We start from the raw sequence: 10,673 nt of genomic DNA, 5'->3' as shown, positions 1-10,673 counted from the left end.
TCTTTCTCCTCAAGATGAATCCCAAGGTAGTATATGGTAACATGTGTACTTTGTTAATAAACTTTACTTTGACTCCTTTAAAGTTTTCCTTAGAACCTCTACCTTTGACCTGGCATTTAGCCACATGGTAATATTTGTTCATTTGACTTGGTGCCAAATACTTATGCACATCAGGAGGATGAAAGAAGCATTCAGGTTTGTGATTATTTTTGTTTGGTTTGTACCTTCAGTTTCTTTTTCCTATTTTTACATAGAAAAACATCGAAAACCTAGAAAACCTACAGCACAATACAGGCCCTTTGGCCCACGAAGTTGTGCTGAACACGTCCCTACCTGAAAACTGGTACCTTATTGTTAAAAACAGGTAACTTGTAATATTTCCTACTTTTGTGCTTCTATCATGACTCTCCCCTGAGTAATCTAGTGAAATAAACATGTACGGTAATTAACTCTATGTTGACTAATAAAGTTCTCAGATAGAAATAAAAACTACTGAAGACCAGGATCTGAGCTGAATCTCAATTATTCAGTTATATGCTGTGTTACAGTGCGATATGCAAAATGATTCACATTGAACCCTTTTGAATGATGTCCTCTGAGTACCAAAAGGTTCTCATTTTCTTTCACAATAACAACCATGCACTTTTTGGAATGATCTTCACTCCGGAACTCTAATTTTGTTTCTCTTCCCAAAGATGTGGCACGACCTGCTGAGTATTCCCAGCACTTCCAACTTGTGAACTGCTGCCAGGGCTGGAGGGCTTGAAATATAAGGCAGGACTGGATGGCTCGAGCTGTTTTTCCATAAGTGAAGGAGATTGAGGGGTGACCTGATACATCATGGTTTCTCAACCGGGGTTCCGCCAGAGGACGCTAGGGGTCCTGCTGGAGATCACGACCGTGATTTTTTTAAATGCTAGCGCTCGCAGTGGTGGGCAGTGAACGAGTAGCCCCGTCAGCAGTCTGGTTAGAGGACTCTCAGCCCAGTGTGTCACTGTGTAGTAGGACTGTGTTCAGCCCCGTCAGCAGTCTCGTTAGGGGACTCTCACCCCAGTGTGTCACTGTGCAGTAGGACTGTGTTCAGCCCCGTCAGCAGTCTGGTTAGAGGACTCTCACCCCAGTGTGTCACTGTGCAGTAGGACTGTGTTCAGCCCCGTCAGCAGTCTCGTTAGGGGACTCTCACCCCAGTGTGTCACTGTGCAGTAGGACTGTGTTCAGCCCCGTCAGCAGTCTGGTTAGAGGACTCTCACCCCAGTGTGTCACTGTGCAGTAGGACTGTGTTCAGCCCCGTCAGCAGTCTCGTTAGGGGACTCTCACCCCAGTGTGTCACTGTGCAGTAGGACTGTGTTCAGCCCCGTCAGCAGTCTGGTTAGGGGACTCTCACCCCAGTGTGTCACTGTGCAGTAGGACTGTGTTCAGCCCCGTCAGCAGTCTGGTTAGGGGACTCTCAGCCCAGTGTGTCACTGTGCAGTAGGACTGTGTTCAGCCCCGTCAGCAGTCTGGTTAGGGGACTCTCACCCCAGTGTGTCACTGTGCAGTAGGACGGTGTTCAGCCCCGTCAGCAGTCTCGTTAGAGGACTCTCAGCCCAGTGTGTCACTGTGCAGTAGGACTGTGTTCAGCCCCGTCAGCAGTCTGGTTAGAGGACTCTCAGCCCAGTGTGTCACTGTGCAGTAGGACTGTGTTCAGCCCCGTCAGCAGTCTGGTTAGAGGACTCTCAGCCCAGTGTGTCACTGTGCAGTAGGACTGTGTTCAGCCCCGTCAGCAGTCTGGTTAGAGGACTCTCACCCCAGTGTGTCACTGTGCAGTAGGACTGTGTTCAGCCCCGTCAGCAGTCTCGTTAGGGGACTCTCAGCCCAGTGTGTCACTGTGCAGTAGGACTGTGTTCAGCCCGGTCAGCAGTCTGGTTAGAGGACTCTCAGCCCAGTGTGTCACTGTGCAGTAGGACTGTGTTCAGCCCCGTCAGCAGTCTGGTTAGAGGACTCTCACCCCAGTGTGTCACTGTGCAGTAGGACTGTGTTCAGCCCCGTCAGCAGTCTGATTAGAGGACTCTCAGCCCAGTGTGTCACTGTGCAGTAGGACTGTGTTCAGCCCCGTCAGCAGTCTGGTTAGAGGACTCTCAGCCCAGTGTGTCACTGTGCAGTAGGACTGTGTTCAGCCCCGTCAGCAGTCTGGTTAGGGGACTCTCACCCCAGTGTGTCACTGTGCAGTAGGACTGTGTTCAGCCCCGTCAGCAGTCTCGTTAGGGGACTCTCAGCCCAGTGTGTCACTGTGCAGTAGGACTGTGTTCAGCCCCGTCAGCAGTCTGGTTAGGGGACTCTCACCCCAGTGTGTCACTGTGCAGTAGGACTGTGTTCAGCCCCGTCAGCAGTCTGGTTAGAGGACTCACAGCCCAGTGTGTCACTGTGCAGTAGGACTGTGTTCAGCCCCGTCAGCAGTCTGGTTAGGGGACTCTCAGCCCAGTGTGTCACTGTGCAGTAGGACTGTGTTCAGCCCCGTCAGCAGTCTGGTTAGGGGACTCTCAGTCCAGTGTGTCACTGTGCAGTAGGACTGTGTTCAGCCCCGTCAGCAGTCTCGTTAGAGGACTCTCACCCCAGTGTGTCACTGTGCAGTAGGACTGTGTTCAGCCCCGTCAGCAGTCTCGTTAGAGGACTCTCACCCCAGTGTGTCACTGTGCAGTAGGACTGTGTTCAGCCCCGTCAGCAGTCTGGTTAGAGGACTCTCAGCCCAGTGTGTCACTGTGCAGTAGGACTGTGTTCAGCCCCGTCAGCAGTCTGGTTAGAGGTCTCTCAGCCCAGTGTGTCACTGTGCAGTAGGACTGTGTTCAGCCCCGTCAGCAGTCTGGTTAGAGGACTCTCAGCCCAGTGTGTCACTGTGCAGTAGGACTGTGTTCAGCCCCGTCAGCAGTCTCGTTAGAGGACTCTCAGCCCAGTGTGTCACTGTGCAGTAGGACTGTGTTCAGCCCCGTCAGCAGTCTGGTTAGAGGACTCTCAGCCCAGTGTGTCACTGTGCAGTAGGACTGTGTTCAGCCCCGTCAGCAGTCTGGTTAGAGGACTCTCACCCCAGTGTGTCACTGTGCAGTAGGACGGTGCTTATTTGGTTGAATCCGGTGGGAAGGATGGTAGGCTAATGAGAAGTGTGAGTGCATTTTCAAGCACCAAATGAGCTCGTCCAACTTGGTTTGTGACGTTAGCCTTTCCCTGTGTAAAATCCAGTACAAGGGTAGGAAAAGGGAAGAGATCCTGAGAAAAGGATACAGGGAGTTAGGAAGGAAGTTGAGAAGCAGGAGCGCAAAGGTAGTAATCTCAGGATTACTGCCTGTGCCACACAACAGTGAGATCAGGAATAGAATGAGGTGGAGGATAAATGCGTGGCTGAGGGTTTGGAGCAGGGGGCAGGGATTCAGATTTCTGGAACATTGGGACCTCTTTTGGGGCAGGTTGCACTTGAATCCCAGGGGGACCAATATCCTGGCAGGGAGGTTTGCTAAGGCTATTGGGGACAGTTTAAACTAGAACTGTTGGGGGTTGGGAACCGAACTGAAGAGACTGGGGAAGAGGTGGTTGGCTCACAAATAGAGAAAGCTTGGAGACAGTGTGTGAGGGAGGATAGACAGGTGATCAAGAAGGGACGCGTTCAGACTGACAGTTTGAGATGTGTCTATTTTAACGCAAGGAGAGTTGTGAACAAATTGGATGAGCTTAGAGCGTGGATCAGTACTTGGAGCTATGATGTGGTGGCCATTACAGAGACAATGGATGGCTCAGGGACAGGAATAGTTATTTCAAGTGCCGGGTTTTAGATGCTTCAGAAAGGACAGGGAGGGAGGCAAAAGAGGTGGGGGCATGGCACTGTTGATCAGAGATAGTGTCACAGCTGCAGAAAAAGTGGACGTTATGGAGGGATTGTTTACGGAGGTTAGGAACAGGAAGGGGTCAATAACTCTACTGGGTGTTTTTTATAGGCCGCCCAATAGTAACAGGGATATCAAGGAACAGGTAGGGAAACAGATCCTGGAAAGGTGTAATAATAACAGAGTTGTCATGGTGGGAGATTTTAATTTCCCAAATATCGATTGGCATCTCCCTAGAGCAAGGGGTTTAAATGGGGTGGAGTTTGTTAGATATGTTCAGGAAGGTTTCTTGACACAGGATGTACTTGATTTGGTATTGGGAAATGAACCTGGTCAGGTGTCAGATCTCTCAGTGGGAGAGCATTTTGGAGATAATGATCATAATTCTATCTCCTTTACAATAGCATTGGAGAGAGATGGAACCAGACAAGTTAGAAAAGCGTTTAATTAGAGTAAGGGGAATTATGAGGCTATAGGGCAGGAACTTGGAAGCTTAAATTGGGAACAGATGTTTTCAGGGAAAGGTACAGAAGAAATGTAGCAAATGTTCAGGGAATATTTGTGTGAAGATCTGCATAGGTACGTTCCAATGAGACCGGGAAGTTATGGTAGGGTACAGGAACCGTGACATTCAAAGTCTGTAGTAAATCTAGCCAAGAAGAAAAGAAAAGCTTACAAAAGGTTCAGAGAGCTAGGTAATGTTAGAGATCTAGAAGATTATAAGGCTAACAGGAAGGAGCTTAAGAAGGAAATTAGGAGAGTCAGAAGGGACCATGAGAAGGCCTTGGCGGGCAAGATTAAGGAAAACCCCAAGGCATTCTACAAGTATGTGAAGAGCAAGAGTATAAGACGTGAAAGAATAGGACCCATCAAGTGTGACAGTGGGAAAGTATGAATGGAACCAGAGGAAATAGCAGATGTATTTAATGAATACCTTATTTCAGTGTTCACTATGGAAAAGGATCTTGGTGATTGTAGTGATGACTTGCAGTGGATGGAAAAGCCTGAGCATGTAGATGTTAAGAAAGAGGATGTGCTGGAGCTTTTGGAAAGCATCAAGTTGGATAAGTTGCCGGGAACAGATGAGATGTACCCCAGGCTACTATGGGAGGCGAGGGAGGAGATTACTGAGCCTCTGGTGATGATCTTTGCATCATCAATGGGGACAGGGGCGGTTCCGGAGGATTGGAGGGTTGCGGATGTTGTTCCCTTATTCAAGAAAGGGAGTAGAGATAGCCCAGGAAATTATAGACCATTGAGTCTTACTTCAGAGGTTGGTAAGTTGATGGAGAAGATCCTGAGAGGCAGGATTTATGAACATTTGGAGAGGTACAGTATAATCTGATTAGGAATAGTCAGCATGGCTTTTTCAAAGGATGAGTAAATGGAGGGATGAGTTAGTAAGTTTGCTGATGACACAAAGGTTGGAGGTGTTTTAGATAGTGTGGAGAGCTGTTAGAGGTTACATCGGGATGGATGCAAAACTGGGCAGAGAAGTGGCAGATAGAGTTCAACTCAGGTAAGTGTGAAATGGTTCATTTTGGTAGGTCAAATATGATGGCATAATATAGTATTAATAATAAGACTCGGCAGTGTGGAGGATCAGAGGGATCTTGGGGTCTGAGTCCATAGGACACTCAAAGCTGCTGTGCAGGTTGACTCTGTGGTTAAGAAGGCATACGGTATATTGGCCTTCATCAATTGTGGAATTGAATTTAGGAGCCAAGAGGTAATGTCGCAGCTATATAGGACCCTGGTCAGACCCCACTTGGAGTACTGTGCTCAGTTCTGGTCACTTCACTACCTGAAGGATGTGGAAATGATAGAAAGGCTGCAGAGGAGATTTACAAGGATGTTGTCTGGATTGGGGAGCATGCCTTATGAAGATAGGTTGAGTGAAATTGACCTTTTCTCCTTGGAGTGACCGAGAGTGAGAGGTGACCTGATAGAGGTGTATAAGATGACGAGAGGCATTGATCGTGTGCATAGTCAGAGGCTTTTCCCAGGGCTGAAATGGCTGCTGGGGAGTAGGTACAAAGGAGATGTCAGGGGTAAGTTTTTTTATGCAGAGAGTGGTGAGTGCGTGGAATGAGCTGCCGGCAATGGTGGTGGAGCCGGATACGATAGGGTCTTTTAAGAGACTTTTGGATAGGTACATGGAGCTTAGAAAAATAGAGGGCTGTGGGTAACCCTAGTAATTTCTAAGGGAGAGACATTTTCAGCACAACTTTGTAGGTCGAAGGGCCTGTATTGTGCTGTTGGTTTTCTGTTTCTATTTATTAACCCTTGGGTTTTACAGACATGTCTGACAGTCCAATGTGGCAATTTTTGAACAGGTGTGAGAAGGAAGTGGTGGATTCTAAACCAAGGCCTACGTACAATTCTGATAAAGTTAATGATGAAGAATTTCAATCTTCTGACTCATTTCACTGCACCAGTGCAACAACAGACACAAAAAAGTCTGTCTTTACAATGAAAGCTACTTATCGATGGGTTTTACGTGGACTGGTGATCTGAGTTGTCCTATTCCATTGTGTCTGCTCTGTAGCAAACAATTTACAAATGCAGCAATAGCTCCAGTAAAATTGAAAAGACACTTAGCTACAAATCACAGCCATATGACACGTAAAAATGTTGGTTATTTTAAATGGCTATTGGAATCTCAAAACAAACTGAGTAAAGATGTGGTCTTATTGAGGGTGGAATAGTCTATTGTTAACAATCTGGTTTCTTTACTGGCCATATAGGTAAGTGGTTGACGAGATCTCTCTTAGTATCCCCTGGTGTTTTAGTTCCTTCACTATACTCAGGACAGCAGTCAGTACGTTGGCTTTTATGGAATATTGCTTATGGGGTTTAGCTAGATCCCCCTCTGTTTTAACTGGGTTTATCTTCACCTAATCACATCATACGTAGCCTACACTTCTGAGAACTGCTGACAAAGTAACCCACAGACAGCATCCTGGCTCCAGTCCCTGATGATTGGAGTGGCTAAGGCCATGCCAGCTAGATTGTGTACTCCATTGGTGGTACAAGTCCACTGCCCCTGACTTGTCCACGTTAGTTCTCTCTTTCCAGAGTCTATAACAGCCCCTGCCCATCCTCAGTATGTCTATTCCAAGAATAGTACCCTCATTATTTGGACAAACCCAGATATGCGTTGGAAGCTGCACTCCACCAATTTTGAGTATCTGTGTCTCACTTCTGTCTGCCTTCACTGCTGCACACAGAATATAAGCAGCCTCTCCAGTCGTTGGTAAGATTAGGACATATATTGATACCGAGGCCCCATGTCCACTAACCTATCACGTTGCCAGCCCCCAGCATGCTGTGTGTACATCCGTGGGTCACCAATTCTGACGATGGCGGCTCCTGCCAGCCTCTTGTCTCACCTTGAGGCTGTCTTTACTAGTTCTATAATCTGGTCAGCAGTCAGATTGGACAGAGATGGCACTGTCGGGGTTGGGAACTTGGGTTCAGCTATGGTCTCTACCTGTCTTGGTAGGTGACTCTCATGTCTCCTTCTCCTGTTAGGACCCTGTCTCTTCTGCCCTTCTATGTCTTGTGTGGCAGTCACTCACTAAGTGCCCTGATTGGTAGCAAACAAAGCACGATCCTTGGGTCTTCACAGCAGCTACATCTGCTACAGCTATCTTACAACCCCCTTTCCCCTCTCTTTCTGTCGATTTTTCCAGCCTATAGAACTATTGTGGAGTAGGTGGATCCCACCATTATCCCAAAGTCTAAAACCTCCTGGTAGACTTAGCTCAGCCCTTCCTTGATCATTTTCAGGAAGACTGGATCATCCTTCCCTGAATTGCCCAGCCAAGTATTCTTCAGAGCTCCAGTATTTTCAATCTGCACCATCCATGACAGTTCATCAGCTTTTTGAACAATAGACATTATAATTCAACACGTACAAAAGCTGGGTGAACTCAGCAGGTTGGGCAGCATCTGTTGAAATGAGCAGTCAACGTTTTGGGCCGAGACCCTTTGTCCTGATGAGTTCATCCAGCTTTTGTACGTGTTGATTTGACCACAGCATCTGCAGTATACTTTGTGTAGACATTATAATTCCCCTGTTACTCTCTCCTCCTCCAAGTCACTGCCTCACTTCTTCCTTACAGTTCCAGCATCTTTCCTCATTGCTGGCATTCCCAGTAGTTGCCCATGTTCCATCCTGCACCCCTGGAATCATACTGTCCTACATATTTCTTAGGCAAACATGAGGAAATCTGCAGATGCTGGAAATTCAAGCAACACACACAAATCAGAATCAGAATCAGAATCAGAATCATACATCAGTTTTTGTGAAGACATGTGCATTCCAACAAAAACCTTCTGTACATTCAGTAACAACAAGCCCTGGTTCACATCACAATTTAGGCAGCTTCGTCGGGAGAAGGAGAAGGCGTACAGAAGAGGGGACAGGATTCTGTACAAACGAGCCAGGAACACGCTGACAAGGGAGATTAAGGCAGCGAAGAAGCGCTACATTGGAAAATGGCAAAACAGGTTTTCAGACAACGACCCAGTGTCAGTGTGGAAGTGGCTCCAAGAGATCACCAACTGCAAGAAACCATTCCCTCAGGCTGTGGAGAACCATCAACTGGCCGACCATCTGAACAAGTTTTATTGTAGATTCAACACCTTCATTCTCCCCAGCCAAAACACAGACCTACCTGCAAACCCCATCATCCATCACCCTGACATCTTAGAACTCGCTTTCTCACCCCACATTACAAAAATTGCTCCCCCTACCCCCTCCCCCCCACCTTCACTTCAACTCCCTTGTACCTGCACTTAGGATCTGTGAGAGGGAGGTGAGTCAGCTGTCCCAGAGGCAGAAGACCAGGAAAGCACCAGGCCCAGACGGTGCGTCGCCCTCCTGCCTGAAGACCTGCGCTGATCAGCGGGCCCCCATCTACACACAGATCTTCAATAGATCACTGCAGCTGTGTGAAGTCGCTCATTGCTTCAAGTGCTCCATTATCATTCCAGTCCCTCAGAAACCCACTATCAAGGGATTCAATGACTACAGGCCTGTTGCTTTGACATCTGTGGTCATGAAGTCCTTTGAGAGACTAGTGTTGACTCACCTGAAGGACATCATTGGCCCCCTGCTGGACCCCCTGCAGTTTGCTTATCGGGCAAATAGGTCAGTGGATGATGCAGTCAACATGGGACTGCATTACATTCTACAACACCTCGACAACCCAGGAACTTCTGTGAGGGTCCTGTTTGTTGACTTCAGCTCGGCATTTAACATCATCGTCCCAGAAATCCTCCACTCCAAACACACCCAGCTTACTGTCTCCCCGGCCATCTGTCAGTGGATCACAAGCTTCCTGACTGACAGGGTGCAGCAAGTGAGGCTGGGGAGCATCAACTCTAGCACCCGGACAATCAGTACCGGTGCCCCCCAGGGATGTGTGCTCTCCCCACTGTTCTTCTCCCTTTACACTAATGACTGCACCTCACAGGATCCATCTGTTAAACTCCTGAAGTTTGCAGACGACACAACTGTCATTGGCCTTATCCGAGACGGTGATGAGTCTGCATACAGCTGGGAGGTGGAACGGCTGGCCCTCTGGTGTGGTCAGAACAATCTGGAGCTAAATACGCTCAAGACTGTGGAGATGACAGTGGACTTCAGGAGGAGCCCCCCAATACTTCCCCCGCCACTCACTATACTCAACAGTACTGTGTCTGCTGTGGAGACCTTTAGATTTCTGGGTGTCACAATCTCCCGGGACCTGAAGTGGACACCCAACGCGGACACTCTTATCAAAAAAGCGCTGCAGAGGTTGATTTTCCTACGTCAACTCAGGAAGTACAACCTGCCTCAGGAGCTGTCAATTCAATTCTGTTCAGGAATAATCCAGTCTGTTCATCCATCACTGTCTGGTTTGGATCAGCTACCAAACAAGACAAGAATAGACTCCAAAGAACCGTCAGGGCTGTGGAAAGGATTATTGGTGTGAAGCTGCCCTCGATCCAGGACTTATATGCAACTAGAGTCAGGAAGCGAGCAAGCAACATTATTGTAGACCCATCACACCCTGGACATCACCTGTTCCAACTCCTTCCTTCTGGTAGGTGCTTTAGATCACTGTATGCCAGGACAAATAGGTACAAGAACAGTTTCTTTCCGTTTGCCTTCAGTCTTATGAACACTTGAATTTTAGTCTATTATAAATCAAGTCCACCTGTACATTCAATGAGGTGGACCTCATTGTATATAGTTTATGATTATTTGCACTATTGTTTTTGTTTGCTTTTAATTCTGTACAGAGAGAGCTCAGGGAAACCGGCATCAAATTCCCTGTGTGTGTCCTCATACTCGGCGATAATAAAGGATTCTGATTCTGATTCTGATTCCTCGAACTTACACCAAAACTCTGCACTGCCACACACAACTCTGAGGGCAGTTTGGATAGAATGCTGTGTTTTTCCCCGGGGTGAACATCATCCCCTGGATGGTGGAGATGAGTGTGAGTGACTGGCTGCGATGATCAGGGTTCTGAGCCTGTCATTGCCTGGTCTCAATAGGTGCCATTCCAACAGGCTGTTTATTAGTACTTCCTCACCTGTCAACTCCCTGGTCCAGCACTTTGCAATTTACCTCATCACCTTCCTCCATGGCTGCTGCCCAGTCCCAGTGTGCACCCACCTGCTGGGCCTTCCCAGTCTGCCCAGACCCCCAACTAATGCGTTTTTGTATTGTTCAAGTTGTCTTGCTTGTTTTTCACCCATGCCTCTCTGTCCCTCTCTCTCCCTGTAAGTGTTGTAAATGTTATTTTCAATCTGTCCAGCTCTACA

This window comes from Hemitrygon akajei, chromosome 4, assembly GCF_048418815.1.
Source record: "Hemitrygon akajei chromosome 4, sHemAka1.3, whole genome shotgun sequence".
Classification (NCBI taxonomy): domain Eukaryota; kingdom Metazoa; phylum Chordata; class Chondrichthyes; order Myliobatiformes; family Dasyatidae; genus Hemitrygon; species Hemitrygon akajei.
The sequence above is the reverse complement of the archived record's forward strand: the minus strand, read 5'-3'. Positions refer to the sequence as shown.